Here is a 13006-nt window from a genome sequence, read left to right as displayed (position 1 = left end):
AAATGGTTCAAAAAAATTAGACCTTGTTAGAGAGAAATATGAGTGAATTACGAAATCGCTTCGGAGCCCTAGGCAGCTGCCTAGGAGATTTGGCCTGAAAGGTCAATTTTTTTGTTTGGTTGAATTAGGACCCCAATTCATGGTCAATAATAGCCATATATAATATTATTGAGATTGGAAATGGTTCAAAAAAATTAGAGCTAGTTAGAGAGAAATATGAGGGAATTACGAAATCGCTTCGGAGCCCTAGGCAGCTGCCTAGGAGATTTGGCCTGAAAGGTCAATTTTTTTGTTTGGTTGAATTAGGACCCCAATTCATGGTCAATAATAGCCATATATAATATTATTGAGATTGGAAATGGTTCAAAAAAATTAGAGCTAGTTAGAGAGAAATACGAGTGAATTACAAGAACGCTTCGGAGCCCTAGGCAGCTGCCTAGGAGATTTGGCCTGAAAGGTCAATTTTTTTGTTTGGTTGAATTAGGACCCCAATTCATGGTCAATAATAGCCATATATAATATTATTGAGATTGGAAATGGTTCAAAAATATTAGAGCTAGTTAGAGAGAAATACGAGTCAATTACAATAACGCTTCGGAGCCCTAGGAAACTGCCTAGGAGATTTGGCCTGAAAGGTCAATTTTTTTGTTTGGTTGAATTAGGACCCCAATTCATGGTCAATAATAGCCCTATATAATATTATTGATATTGGAAATGGTTCAAAAAAATTAGAGCTAGTTAGAGAGAAATACGAGGGAATTACTTGAACGCTTCGGAGCCCTTGGCAGCTGCCTAGGAGATTTGGCCTGAAAGGTCAATTTTTTTGTTTGGTTGAATTAGGACCCCAATTCATGGTCAATAATAGCCCTATATAATATTATTGATATGGGAAAAGGTTCAAAAAAATTAGAGCTTGTTTGAGAGAAATATGAGGGAATTACGAAATCGCTTCGGTGCCCTAGGCAGCTGCCTAGGAGATTTGGCCTGAAAGGTCAATTTCTTTGTTTGGTTGAATTAGGACCCCAATTCATGGTCAATAATAGCCCTATATAATATTATTGATATTGGAAATGGTTCAAAAAAATTAGAGCTAGTTAGAGAGAAATACGAGGGAATTACTTGAACGCTTCGGAGCCCTTGGCAGCTGCCTAGGAGATTTGGCCTGAAAGGTCAATTTTTTTGTTTGGTTGAATTAGGACCCCAATTCATGGTCAATAATAGCCCTATATAATATTATTGATATGGGAAAAGGTTCAAAAAAATTAGAGCTTGTTTGAGAGAAATATGAGGGAATTACGAAATCGCTTCGGTGCCCTAGGCAGCTGCCTAGGAGATTTGGCCTGAAAGGTCAATTTCTTTGTTTGGTTGAATTAGGACCCCAATTCATGGTCAATAATAGCCCTATATAATATTATTGAGATTGGAAATGGTTCAAAAAAATTAGAGCTTGTTAGAGAGAAATATGAGTGAATTACGAAATCGATTCAGAGCCCTAGGCAGCTGCCTAGGAGATTTGGCATTAAAGGTCAATTTCTTTGTTTGGTTGAATTCGGACCCCAATTCATGGACAAAAATAGCCCTATATAATATTATTTATATGGGAAAAGGTTCAAAAAAATTAGTGCTTGTTAGAGGGAAAGATGAGTGAATTACGAGATCGCTTCGTTGCCCTAGGCAGCTGCCTAGGAGATTTGGCCTGAAAGGTCAATTTTTTTGTTTGGTTGAATTTGGACCCCAATTCATGGTCAATAATAGCCCTATATAATATTATTGAGATTGGAAATGGTTCAAAAAAATTAGAGCTAGTTAGAGAGAAATACGAGTGAATTACGTGATCGCTTCGGAGCCCTAGGCAGCTGCCTAGGAGATTTGGCCTGAAAGGTCAATTTTTTTGTTTGGTTGAATTAGGACCCCAATTCATGGACAATAATAGCCCTATATAATATTATAGATATGGGAAAAGGTTCAAAAAAATTAGAGCTTGTTAGAGGGAAATATGAGGGAATTACGAAATCGCTTCGGAGCCCTAGGCAGCTGCCTAGGAGATTTGGCCTGAAAGGTCAATTTTTTTGTTTGGTTGAATTAGGACCCCAATTCATGGTCAATAATAGCCCTATATAATATTATTGATATTGGAAATGGTTCAAAAAAATTAGACCTTGTTAGAGAGAAATATGAGGGAATTACGAAATCGCTTCGGAGCCCTAGGCAGCTGCCTAGGAGATTTGGCCTGAAAGGTCAATTTTTTTGTTTGGTTGAATTAGGACCCCAATTCATGGTCAATAATAGCCATATATAATATTATTGAGATTGGAAATGGTTCAAAAAAATTAGAGCTAGTTAGAGAGAAATACGAGTGAATTACAAGAACGCTTCGGAGCCCTAGGCAGCTGCCTAGGAGATTTGGCCTGAAAGGTCAATTTTTTTGTTTGGTTGAATTAGGACCCCAATTCATGGTCAATAATAGCCATATATAATATTATTGAGATTGGAAATGGTTCAAAAATATTAGAGCTAGTTAGAGAGAAATACGAGTCAATTACAATAACGCTTCGGAGCCCTAGGAAACTGCCTAGGAGATTTGGCCTGAAAGGTCAATTTTTTTGTTTGGTTGAATTAGGACCCCAATTCATGGTCAATAATAGCCCTATATAATATTATTGAGATGGGAAAAGGTTCAAAAAAATTAGAGCTTGTTAGAGAGAAATATGAGTGAATTACGAGATCGCTACGGAGCCCTAGGAAACTGCCTAGGAGATTTGGCCTGAAAGGTCAATTTTTTTGTTTGGTTGAATTAGGACCCCTATTCATGGTCAATAATCGCCCTATATAATATTATTGAGATGGGAAAAGGTTCAAAAAAATTAGAGCTTGTTAAAGAGAAATTTGAGTGAATTACGAAATCGCTACGGAGCCCTAGGCAGCTGCCTAGGAGATTTGGCCTGAAAGGTCAATTTTTTTGTTTGGTTGAATTAGGACCCCAATTCATGGTCAATAATAGCCCTATATAATATTATTGATATGGGAAAAGGTTCAAAAAAATTAGAGCTTGTTTGAGAGAAATATGAGGGAATTACGAAATCGCTTCGGTGCCCTAGGCAGCTGCCTAGGAGATTTGGCCTGAAAGGTCAATTTCTTTGTTTGGTTGAATTAGGACCCCAATTCATGGTCAATAATAGCCCTATATAATATTATTGATATTGGAAATGGTTCAAAAAAATTAGAGCTAGTTAGAGAGAAATACGAGGGAATTACTTGAACGCTTCGGAGCCCTTGGCAGCTGCCTAGGAGATTTGGCCTGAAAGGTCAATTTTTTTGTTTGGTTGAATTAGGACCCCAATTCATGGTCAATAATAGCCCTATATAATATTATTGATATGGGAAAAGGTTCAAAAAAATTAGAGCTTGTTTGAGAGAAATATGAGGGAATTACGAAATCGCTTCGGTGCCCTAGGCAGCTGCCTAGGAGATTTGGCCTGAAAGGTCAATTTCTTTGTTTGGTTGAATTAGGACCCCAATTCATGGTCAATAATAGCCCTATATAATATTATTGAGATTGGAAATGGTTCAAAAAAATTAGAGCTTGTTAGAGAGAAATATGAGTGAATTACGAAATCGATTCAGAGCCCTAGGCAGCTGCCTAGGAGATTTGGCATTAAAGGTCAATTTCTTTGTTTGGTTGAATTCGGACCCCAATTCATGGACAAAAATAGCCCTATATAATATTATTTATATGGGAAAAGGTTCAAAAAAATTAGTGCTTGTTAGAGGGAAAGATGAGTGAATTACGAGATCGCTTCGTTGCCCTAGGCTGCTGCCTAGGAGATTTGGCCTGAAAGGTCAATTTTTTTGTTTGGTTGAATTTGGACCCCAATTCATGGTCAATAATAGCCCTATATAATATTATTGAGATTGGAAATGGTTCAAAAAAATTAGAGCTAGTTAGAGAGAAATACGAGTGAATTACGTGATCGCTTTGGAGCCCTAGGCAGCTGCCTAGGAGATTTGGCCTGAAAGGTCAATTTTTTTGTTTGGTTGAATTAGGACCCCAATTCATGGACAATAATAGCCCTATATAATATTATAGATATGGGAAAAGGTTCAAAAAAATTAGAGCTTGTTAGAGGGAAATATGAGGGAATTACGAAATCGCTTCGGAGCCCTAGGCAGCTGCCTAGGAGATTTGGCCTGAAAGGTCAATTTTTTTGTTTGGTTGAATTAGGACCCCAATTCATGGTCAATAATAGCCCTATATAATATTATTGATATTGGAAATGGTTCAAAAAAATTAGACCTTGTTAGAGAGAAATATGAGGGAATTACGAAATCGCTTCGGAGCCCTAGGCAGCTGCCTAGGAGATTTGGCCTGAAAGGTCAATTTTTTTGTTTGGTTGAATTAGGACCCCAATTCATGGTCAATAATAGCCATATATAATATTATTGAGATTGGAAATGGTTCAAAAAAATTAGAGCTAGTTAGAGAGAAATACGAGTGAATTACGAGAACGCTTCGGAGCCCTAGGCAGCTGCCTAGGAGATTTGGCCTGAAAGGTCAATTTTTTTGTTTGGTTGAATTAGGACCCCAATTCATGGTCAATAATAGCCATATATAATATTATTGAGATTGGAAATGGTTCAAAAAAATTAGAGCTAGTTAGAGAGAAATACGAGTCAATTACAATAACGCTTCGGAGCCCTAGGAAACTGCCTAGGAGATTTGGCCTGAAAGGTCAATTTTTTTGTTTGGTTGAATTAGGACCCCAATTCATGGTCAATAATAGCCCTATATAATATTATTGAGATGGGAAAAGGTTCAAAAAAATTAGAGCTTGTTAGAGAGAAATATGAGTGAATTACGAGATCGCTACGGAGCCCTAGGAAACTGCCTAGGAGATTTGGCCTGAAAGGTCAATTTTTTTGTTTGGTTGAATTAGGACCCCTATTCATGGTCAATAATCGCCCTATATAATATTATTGAGATGGGAAAAGGTTCAAAAAAATTAGAGCTTGTTAAAGAGAAATTTGAGTGAATTACGAAATCGCTACGGAGCCCTAGGCAGCTGCCTAGGAGATTTGGCCTGAAAGGTCAATTTTTTTGTTTGGTTGAATTAGGACCCCAATTCATGGTCAATAATAGCCCTATATAATATTATTGATATGGGAAAAGGTTCAAAAAAATTAGAGCTTGTTTGAGAGAAATATGAGGGAATTACGAAATCGCTTCGGTGCCCTAGGCAGCTGCCTAGGAGATTTGGCCTGAAAGGTCAATTTCTTTGTTTGGTTGAATTAGGACCCCAATTCATGGTCAATAATAGCCCTATATAATATTATTGATATTGGAAATGGTTCAAAAAAATTAGAGCTAGTTAGAGAGAAATACGAGGGAATTACTTGAACGCTTCGGAGCCCTTGGCAGCTGCCTAGGAGATTTGGCCTGAAAGGTCAATTTTTTTGTTTGGTTGAATTAGGACCCCAATTCATGGTCAATAATAGCCCTATATAATATTATTGATATGGGAAAAGGTTCAAAAAAATTAGAGCTTGTTTGAGAGAAATATGAGGGAATTACGAAATCGCTTCGGTGCCCTAGGCAGCTGCCTAGGAGATTTGGCCTGAAAGGTCAATTTCTTTGTTTGGTTGAATTAGGACCCCAATTCATGGTCAATAATAGCCCTATATAATATTATTGAGATTGGAAATGGTTCAAAAAAATTAGAGCTTGTTAGAGAGAAATATGAGTGAATTACGAAATCGATTCAGAGCCCTAGGCAGCTGCCTAGGAGATTTGGCATTAAAGGTCAATTTCTTTGTTTGGTTGAATTCGGACCCCAATTCATGGACAAAAATAGCCCTATATAATATTATTTATATGGGAAAAGGTTCAAAAAAATTAGTGCTTGTTAGAGGGAAAGATGAGTGAATTACGAGATCGCTTCGTTGCCCTAGGCTGCTGCCTAGGAGATTTGGCCTGAAAGGTCAATTTTTTTGTTTGGTTGAATTTGGACCCCAATTCATGGTCAATAATAGCCCTATATAATATTATTGAGATTGGAAATGGTTCAAAAAAATTAGAGCTAGTTAGAGAGAAATACGAGTGAATTACGTGATCGCTTTGGAGCCCTAGGCAGCTGCCTAGGAGATTTGGCCTGAAAGGTCAATTTTTTTGTTTGGTTGAATTAGGACCCCAATTCATGGACAATAATAGCCCTATATAATATTATAGATATGGGAAAAGGTTCAAAAAAATTAGAGCTTGTTAGAGGGAAATATGAGGGAATTACGAAATCGCTTCGGAGCCCTAGGCAGCTGCCTAGGAGATTTGGCCTGAAAGGTCAATTTTTTTGTTTGGTTGAATTAGGACCCCAATTCATGGTCAATAATAGCCCTATATAATATTATTGATATTGGAAATGGTTCAAAAAAATTAGACCTTGTTAGAGAGAAATATGAGGGAATTACGAAATCGCTTCGGAGCCCTAGGCAGCTGCCTAGGAGATTTGGCCTGAAAGGTCAATTTTTTTGTTTGGTTGAATTAGGACCCCAATTCATGGTCAATAATAGCCATATATAATATTATTGAGATTGGAAATGGTTCAAAAAAATTAGAGCTAGTTAGAGAGAAATACGAGTGAATTACGAGAACGCTTCGGAGCCCTAGGCAGCTGCCTAGGAGATTTGGCCTGAAAGGTCAATTTTTTTGTTTGGTTGAATTAGGACCCCAATTCATGGTCAATAATAGCCATATATAATATTATTGAGATTGGAAATGGTTCAAAAAAATTAGAGCTAGTTAGAGAGAAATACGAGTCAATTACAATAACGCTTCGGAGCCCTAGGAAACTGCCTAGGAGATTTGGCCTGAAAGGTCAATTTTTTTGTTTGGTTGAATTAGGACCCCAATTCATGGTCAATAATAGCCCTATATAATATTATTGAGATGGGAAAAGGTTCAAAAAAATTAGAGCTTGTTAGAGAGAAATATGAGTGAATTACGAGATCGCTACGGAGCCCTAGGAAACTGCCTAGGAGATTTGGCCTGAAAGGTCAATTTTTTTGTTTGGTTGAATTAGGACCCCTATTCATGGTCAATAATCGCCCTATATAATATTATTGAGACGGGAAAAGGTTCAAAAAAATTAGAGCTTGTTAGAGGGAAATATAAGGGAATTACGAAATCGATTCAGAGCCCTAGGCAGCTGCCTAGGAGATTTGGCCTCAAAGGTAAATTTTTTTGTTTGGTTGAATTCGGTCCCCAATTCATGGACAATAATAGCCCTATATAATATTATTGATATGGGAAAAGGTTCAAAAAAATTAGTGCTTGTTAGAGAGAAATTTGAGTGAATTACGAAATCGCTACGGAGCCCTAGGCAGCTGCCTAGGAGATTTGGCCTGAAAGGTCAATTTTTTTGTTTGGTTGAATTAGGTCCCCAATTCATGGACAATAATCGCCCTATATAATATTGTAGATATGGGAAAAGGTTCAAAAAAATTAGAGCTTGTTAGAGGGAAATATAAGGGAATTACGAAATCGATTCAGAGCCCTAGGCAGCTGCCTAGGAGATTTGGCCTCAAAGGTAAATTTTTTTGTTTGGTTGAATTCGGTCCCCAATTCATGGACAATAATAGCCCTATATAATATTATTGATATGGGAAAAGGTTCAAAAAAATTAGTGCTTGTTAGAGGGAAAGATGAGTGAATTACGAGATCGCTTCGTAGCCCTAGGCAGCTGCCTAAGAGATTTGGCCTGAAAGGTCAATTTTTTTGTTTGGTTGAATTAGGACCCCAATTCATGGACAATAATAGCCCTATATAATATTATAGATATGGGAAAAGGTTCAAAAAAATTAGAGCTTGTTAGAGGGAAATATGAGGGAATTACGAAATCGGTTCGGAGCCCTTGGCAGCTGCCTAGGAGATTTGGCCTGAAAGGTCAATTTTTTTTTTTGGTTGAATTAGGACCCCAATTCATGGTCAATAATACCCCTATATAATATTATTGATATGGGAAAAGGTTCAAAAAAATTAGAGATTGTTTGAGAGAAATATGAGGGAATTACGAAATCGCTTCGGAGCCCTAGGCAGCTGCCTAGGAGATTTGGCATGAAAGGTCAATTTTTTTGTTTGGTTGAATTAGGACCCCAATTCATGGTCAATAATAGCCCTATATAATATTATTGAGATTGGAAATGGTTCAAAAAAATTAGAGCTTGTTAGAGGGAAATATGAGGGAATTACGAAATCGCTTCGGAGCCCTAGGCAGCTGCCTAGGAGATTTGGCCTGAAAGGTCAATTTTTTTGTTTGGTTGAATTAGGACCCCAATTCATGGTCAATAATAGCCCTATATAATAATATTGATATTGGAAATGGTTCAAAAAAATTAGACCTTGTTAGAGAGAAATATGAGGGAATTACGAAATCGCTTCGGAGCCCTAGGCAGCTGCCTAGGAGATTTGGCCTGAAAGGTCAATTTTTTTGTTTGGTTGAATTAGGACCCCAATTCATGGTCAATAATAGCCCTATATAATATTATTGATATTGGAAATGGTTCAAAAAAATTAGACCTTGTTAGAGTGAAATATGAGGGAATTACGAAATCGCTTCGGAGCCCTAGGCAGCTGCCTAGGAGATTTGGCCTGAAAGGTCAATTTTTTTGTTTGGTTGAATTAGGACCCCAATTCATGGTCTATAATAGCCATATATAATATTATTGAGATTGGAAATGGTTCAAAAAAATTAGAGCTAGTTAGAGAGAAATACGAGTGAATTACAAGAACGTTTCGGAGCCCTAGGCAGCTGCCTAGGAGATTTGGCCTGAAAGGTCAATTTTTTTGTTTGGTTGAATTTGGACCCCAATTCATGGTCTATAATAGCCATATATAATATTATTGAGATTGGAAATGGTTCAAAAAAATTAGAGCTAGTTAGAGAGATATACGAGTGAATTACAAGAACGCTTCGGAGCCCTAGGAAACTGCCTAGGAGATTTGGCCTGAAAGGTCAATTTTTTTGTTTGGTTGAATTAGGACACCAATTCATGGTCAATAATAGCCCTATATAATATTATTGAGATGGGAAAAGGTTCAAAAAAATTAGAGCTTGTTAGAGAGAAATATGAGTGAATTTCGAAATCGCTACGGAGCCCTAGGCAGCTGCCTAGGAGATTTGGCCTGAAAGGTCAATTTTTTTGTTTGGTTGAATTAGGACCCCAATTCATGGACAATAATCGCCCTATATAATATTGTAGATATGGGAAAAGGTTCAAAAAAATTAGAGCTTGTTAGAGGGAAATATAAGGGAATTACGAAATCGATTCAGAGCCCTAGGCAGCTGCCTAGGAGATTTGGCCTCAAAGGTAAATTTTTTTGTTTGGTTGAATTCGGTCCCCAATTCATGGACAATAATAGCCCTATATAATATTATTGATATGGGAAAAGGTTCAAAAAAATTAGTGCTTGTTAGAGGGAAAGATGAGTGAATTACGAGATCGCTTCGTAGCCCTAGGCAGCTGCCTAAGAGATTTGGCCTGAAAGGTCAATTTTTTTGTTTGGTTGAATTAGGACCCCAATTCATGGACAATAATAGCCCTATATAATATTATAGATATGGGAAAAGGTTCAAAAAAATTAGAGCTTGTTAGAGGGAAATATGAGGGAATTACGAAATCGGTTCGGAGCCCTAGGCAGCTGCCTAGGAGATTTGGCCTGAAAGGTCAATTTTTTTGTTTGGTTGAATTAGGACCTCAATTCATGGTCAATAATAGCCCTATATAATATTATTGATATTGGAAATGGTTCAAAAAAATTAGAGCTAGTTAGAGAAATACGAGGGAATTATTAGAACGCTTCGGAGCCCTTGGCAGCTGCCTAGGAGATTTGGCCTGAAAGGTCAATTTTTTTGTTTGGTTGAATTAGGACCCCAATTCATGGTCAATAATACCCCTATATAATAATATTGATATTGGAAATGGTTCAAAAAAATTAGACCTTGTTAGAGAGAAATATGAGGGAATTACGAAATCGCTTCGGAGCCCTAGGCAGCTGCCTAGGAGATTTGGCATGAAAGGTCAATTTTTTTGTTTGGTTGAATTAGGACCCCAATTCATGGTCAATAATAGCCCTATATAATATTATTGAGATTGGAAATGGTTCAAAAAAATTAGAGCTTGTTAGAGAGAAATATGAGTGAATTACGAAATCGATTCAGAGCCCTAGGCAGCTGCCTAGGAGATTTGGCATTAAAGGTCAATTTCTTTGTTTGGTTGAATTCGGACCCCAATTCATGGACAAAAATAGCCCTATATAATATTATTTATATGGGAAAAGGTTCAAAAAAATTAGTGCTTGTTAGAGGGAAAGATGAGTGAATTACGAGATCGCTTCGTTGCCCTAGGCAGCTGCCTAGGAGATTTGGCCTGAAAGGTCAATTTTTTTGTTTGGTTGAATTTGGACCCCAATTCATGGTCAATAATAGCCCTATATAATATTATTGAGATTGGAAATGGTTCAAAAAAATTAGAGCTTGTTAGAGAGAAATATGAGTGAATTACGAAATCGATTCAGAGCCCTAGGCAGCTGCCTAGGAGATTTGGCCTTAAAGTTCAATTTTTTTGTTTGGTTGAATTCGGGCCCCAATTCATGGACAATAATAGCCCTATATAATATTATTTATATGGGAAAAGGTTCAAAAAAATTAGTGCTTGTTAGAGGGAAAGATGAGTGAATTACGAGATCGCTTCGTTGCCCTAGGCAGCTACCTAGGAGATTTGGCCTGAAAGGTCAATTTTTTTGTTTGGTTGAATTTGGTCCCCAATTCATGGTCAATAATAGCCCTATATAATATTATTGAGATTGGAAATGGTTCAAAAAATTTAGAGCTAGTTAGAGAGAAATACGAGTGAATTACGTGATCGCTTCGGAGCCCTAGACAGCTGCCTAGGAGATTTGGCCTGAAAGGTCAATTTTTTTTGTTTGTTTGAATTAGGACCCCAATTCATGGACAATAATAGCCCTATATAATATTATAGATATGGGAAAAGGTTCAAAAAAATTAGAGCTTGTTAGAGGGAAATATGAGGGAATTACGAAATCGCTTCGGAGCCCTAGGCTGCTGCCTAGGAGATTTGGCCTGAAAGGTCAATTTTTTTGTTTGGTAGAATTAGGACCCCAATTCATGGTCAATAATAGCCCTATATAATATTATTGATATTGGAAATGGTTCAAAAAAATTAGAGCTAGTTAGAGAGAAATACGAGGGAATTACTAGAACGCTTCGGAGCCCTTGGCAGCTGCCTAGGAGATTTGGCCTGAAAGGTCAATTTTTTTGTTTGGTTGAATTAGGACCCCAATTCATGGTCAATAATAGCCCTATATAATAATATTGATATTGGAAATGGTTCAAAAAAATTAGACCTTGTTAGAGAGAAATATGAGGGAATTACGAAATCGCTTCGGAGCCCTAGGCAGCTGCCTAGGAGATTTGGCCTGAAAGGTCAATTTTTTTGTTTGGTTGAATTAGGACCCCAATTCATGGTCAATAATAGCCCTATATAATATTATTGATATTGGAAATGGTTCAAAAAAATTAGAGCTAGTTAGAGAGAAATACGAGGGAATTACTTGAACGCTTCGGAGCCCTTGGCAGCTGCCTAGGAGATTTGGCCTGAAAGGTCAATTTTTTTGTTTGGTTGAATTAGGACCCCAATTCATGGTCAATAATAGCCCTATATAATATTATTGATATGGGAAAAGGTTCAAAAAAATTAGAGCTTGTTTGAGAGAAATATGAGGGAATTACGAAATCGCTTCGGTGCCCTAGGCAGCTGCCTAGGAGATTTGGCCTGAAAGGTCAATTTCTTTGTTTGGTTGAATTAGGACCCCAATTCATGGTCAATAATAGCCCTATATAATATTATTGAGATTGGAAATGGTTCAAAAAAATTAGAGCTTGTTAGAGAGAAATATGAGTGAATTACGAAATCGATTCAGAGCCCTAGGCAGCTGCCTAGGAGATTTGGCATTAAAGGTCAATTTCTTTGTTTGGTTGAATTCGGACCCCAATTCATGGACAAAAATAGCCCTATATAATATTATTTATATGGGAAAAGGTTCAAAAAAATTAGTGCTTGTTAGAGGGAAAGATGAGTGAATTACGAGATCGCTTCGTTGCCCTAGGCAGCAGCCTAGGAGATTTGGCCTGAAAGGTCAATTTTTTTGTTTGGTTGAATTTGGACCCCAATTCATGGTCAATAATAGCCCTATATAATATTATTGAGATTGGAAATGGTTCAAAAAAATTAGAGCTTGTTAGAGAGAAATATGAGTGAATTACGAAATCGATTCAGAGCCCTAGGCAGCTGCCTAGGAGATTTGGCCTTAAAGTTCAATTTTTTTGTTTGGTTGAATTCGGGCCCCAATTCATGGACAATAATAGCCCTATATAATATTATTTATATGGGAAAAGGTTCAAAAAAATTAGTGCTTGTTAGAGGGAAAGATGAGTGAATTACGAGATCGCTTCGTTGCCCTAGGCAGCTGCCTAGGAGATTTGGCCTGAAAGGTCAATTTTTTTGTTTGGTTGAATTTGGACCCCAATTCATGGTCAATAATAGCCCTATATAATATTATTGAGATTGGAAATGGTTCAAAAAATTTAGAGCTAGTTAGAGAGAAATACGAGTGAATTACGTGATCGCTTCGGAGCCCTAGACAGCTGCCTAGGAGATTTGGCCTGAAAGGTCAATTTTTTTTGTTTGTTTGAATTAGGACCCCAATTCATGGACAATAATAGCCCTATATAATATTATAGATATGGGAAAAGGTTCAAAAAAATTAGAGCTTGTTAGAGGGAAATATGAGGGAATTACGAAATCGCTTCGGAGCCCTAGGCTGCTGCCTAGGAGATTTGGCCTGAAAGGTCAATTTTTTTGTTTGGTAGAATTAGGACCCCAATTCATGGTCAATAATAGCCCTATATAATATTATTGATATTGGAAATGGTTCAAA

Source organism: Humulus lupulus, chromosome 6, assembly GCF_963169125.1.
Source record: "Humulus lupulus chromosome 6, drHumLupu1.1, whole genome shotgun sequence".
NCBI classification, from domain to species: domain Eukaryota; kingdom Viridiplantae; phylum Streptophyta; class Magnoliopsida; order Rosales; family Cannabaceae; genus Humulus; species Humulus lupulus.
The sequence above is the reverse complement of the archived record's forward strand: the minus strand, read 5'-3'. Positions refer to the sequence as shown.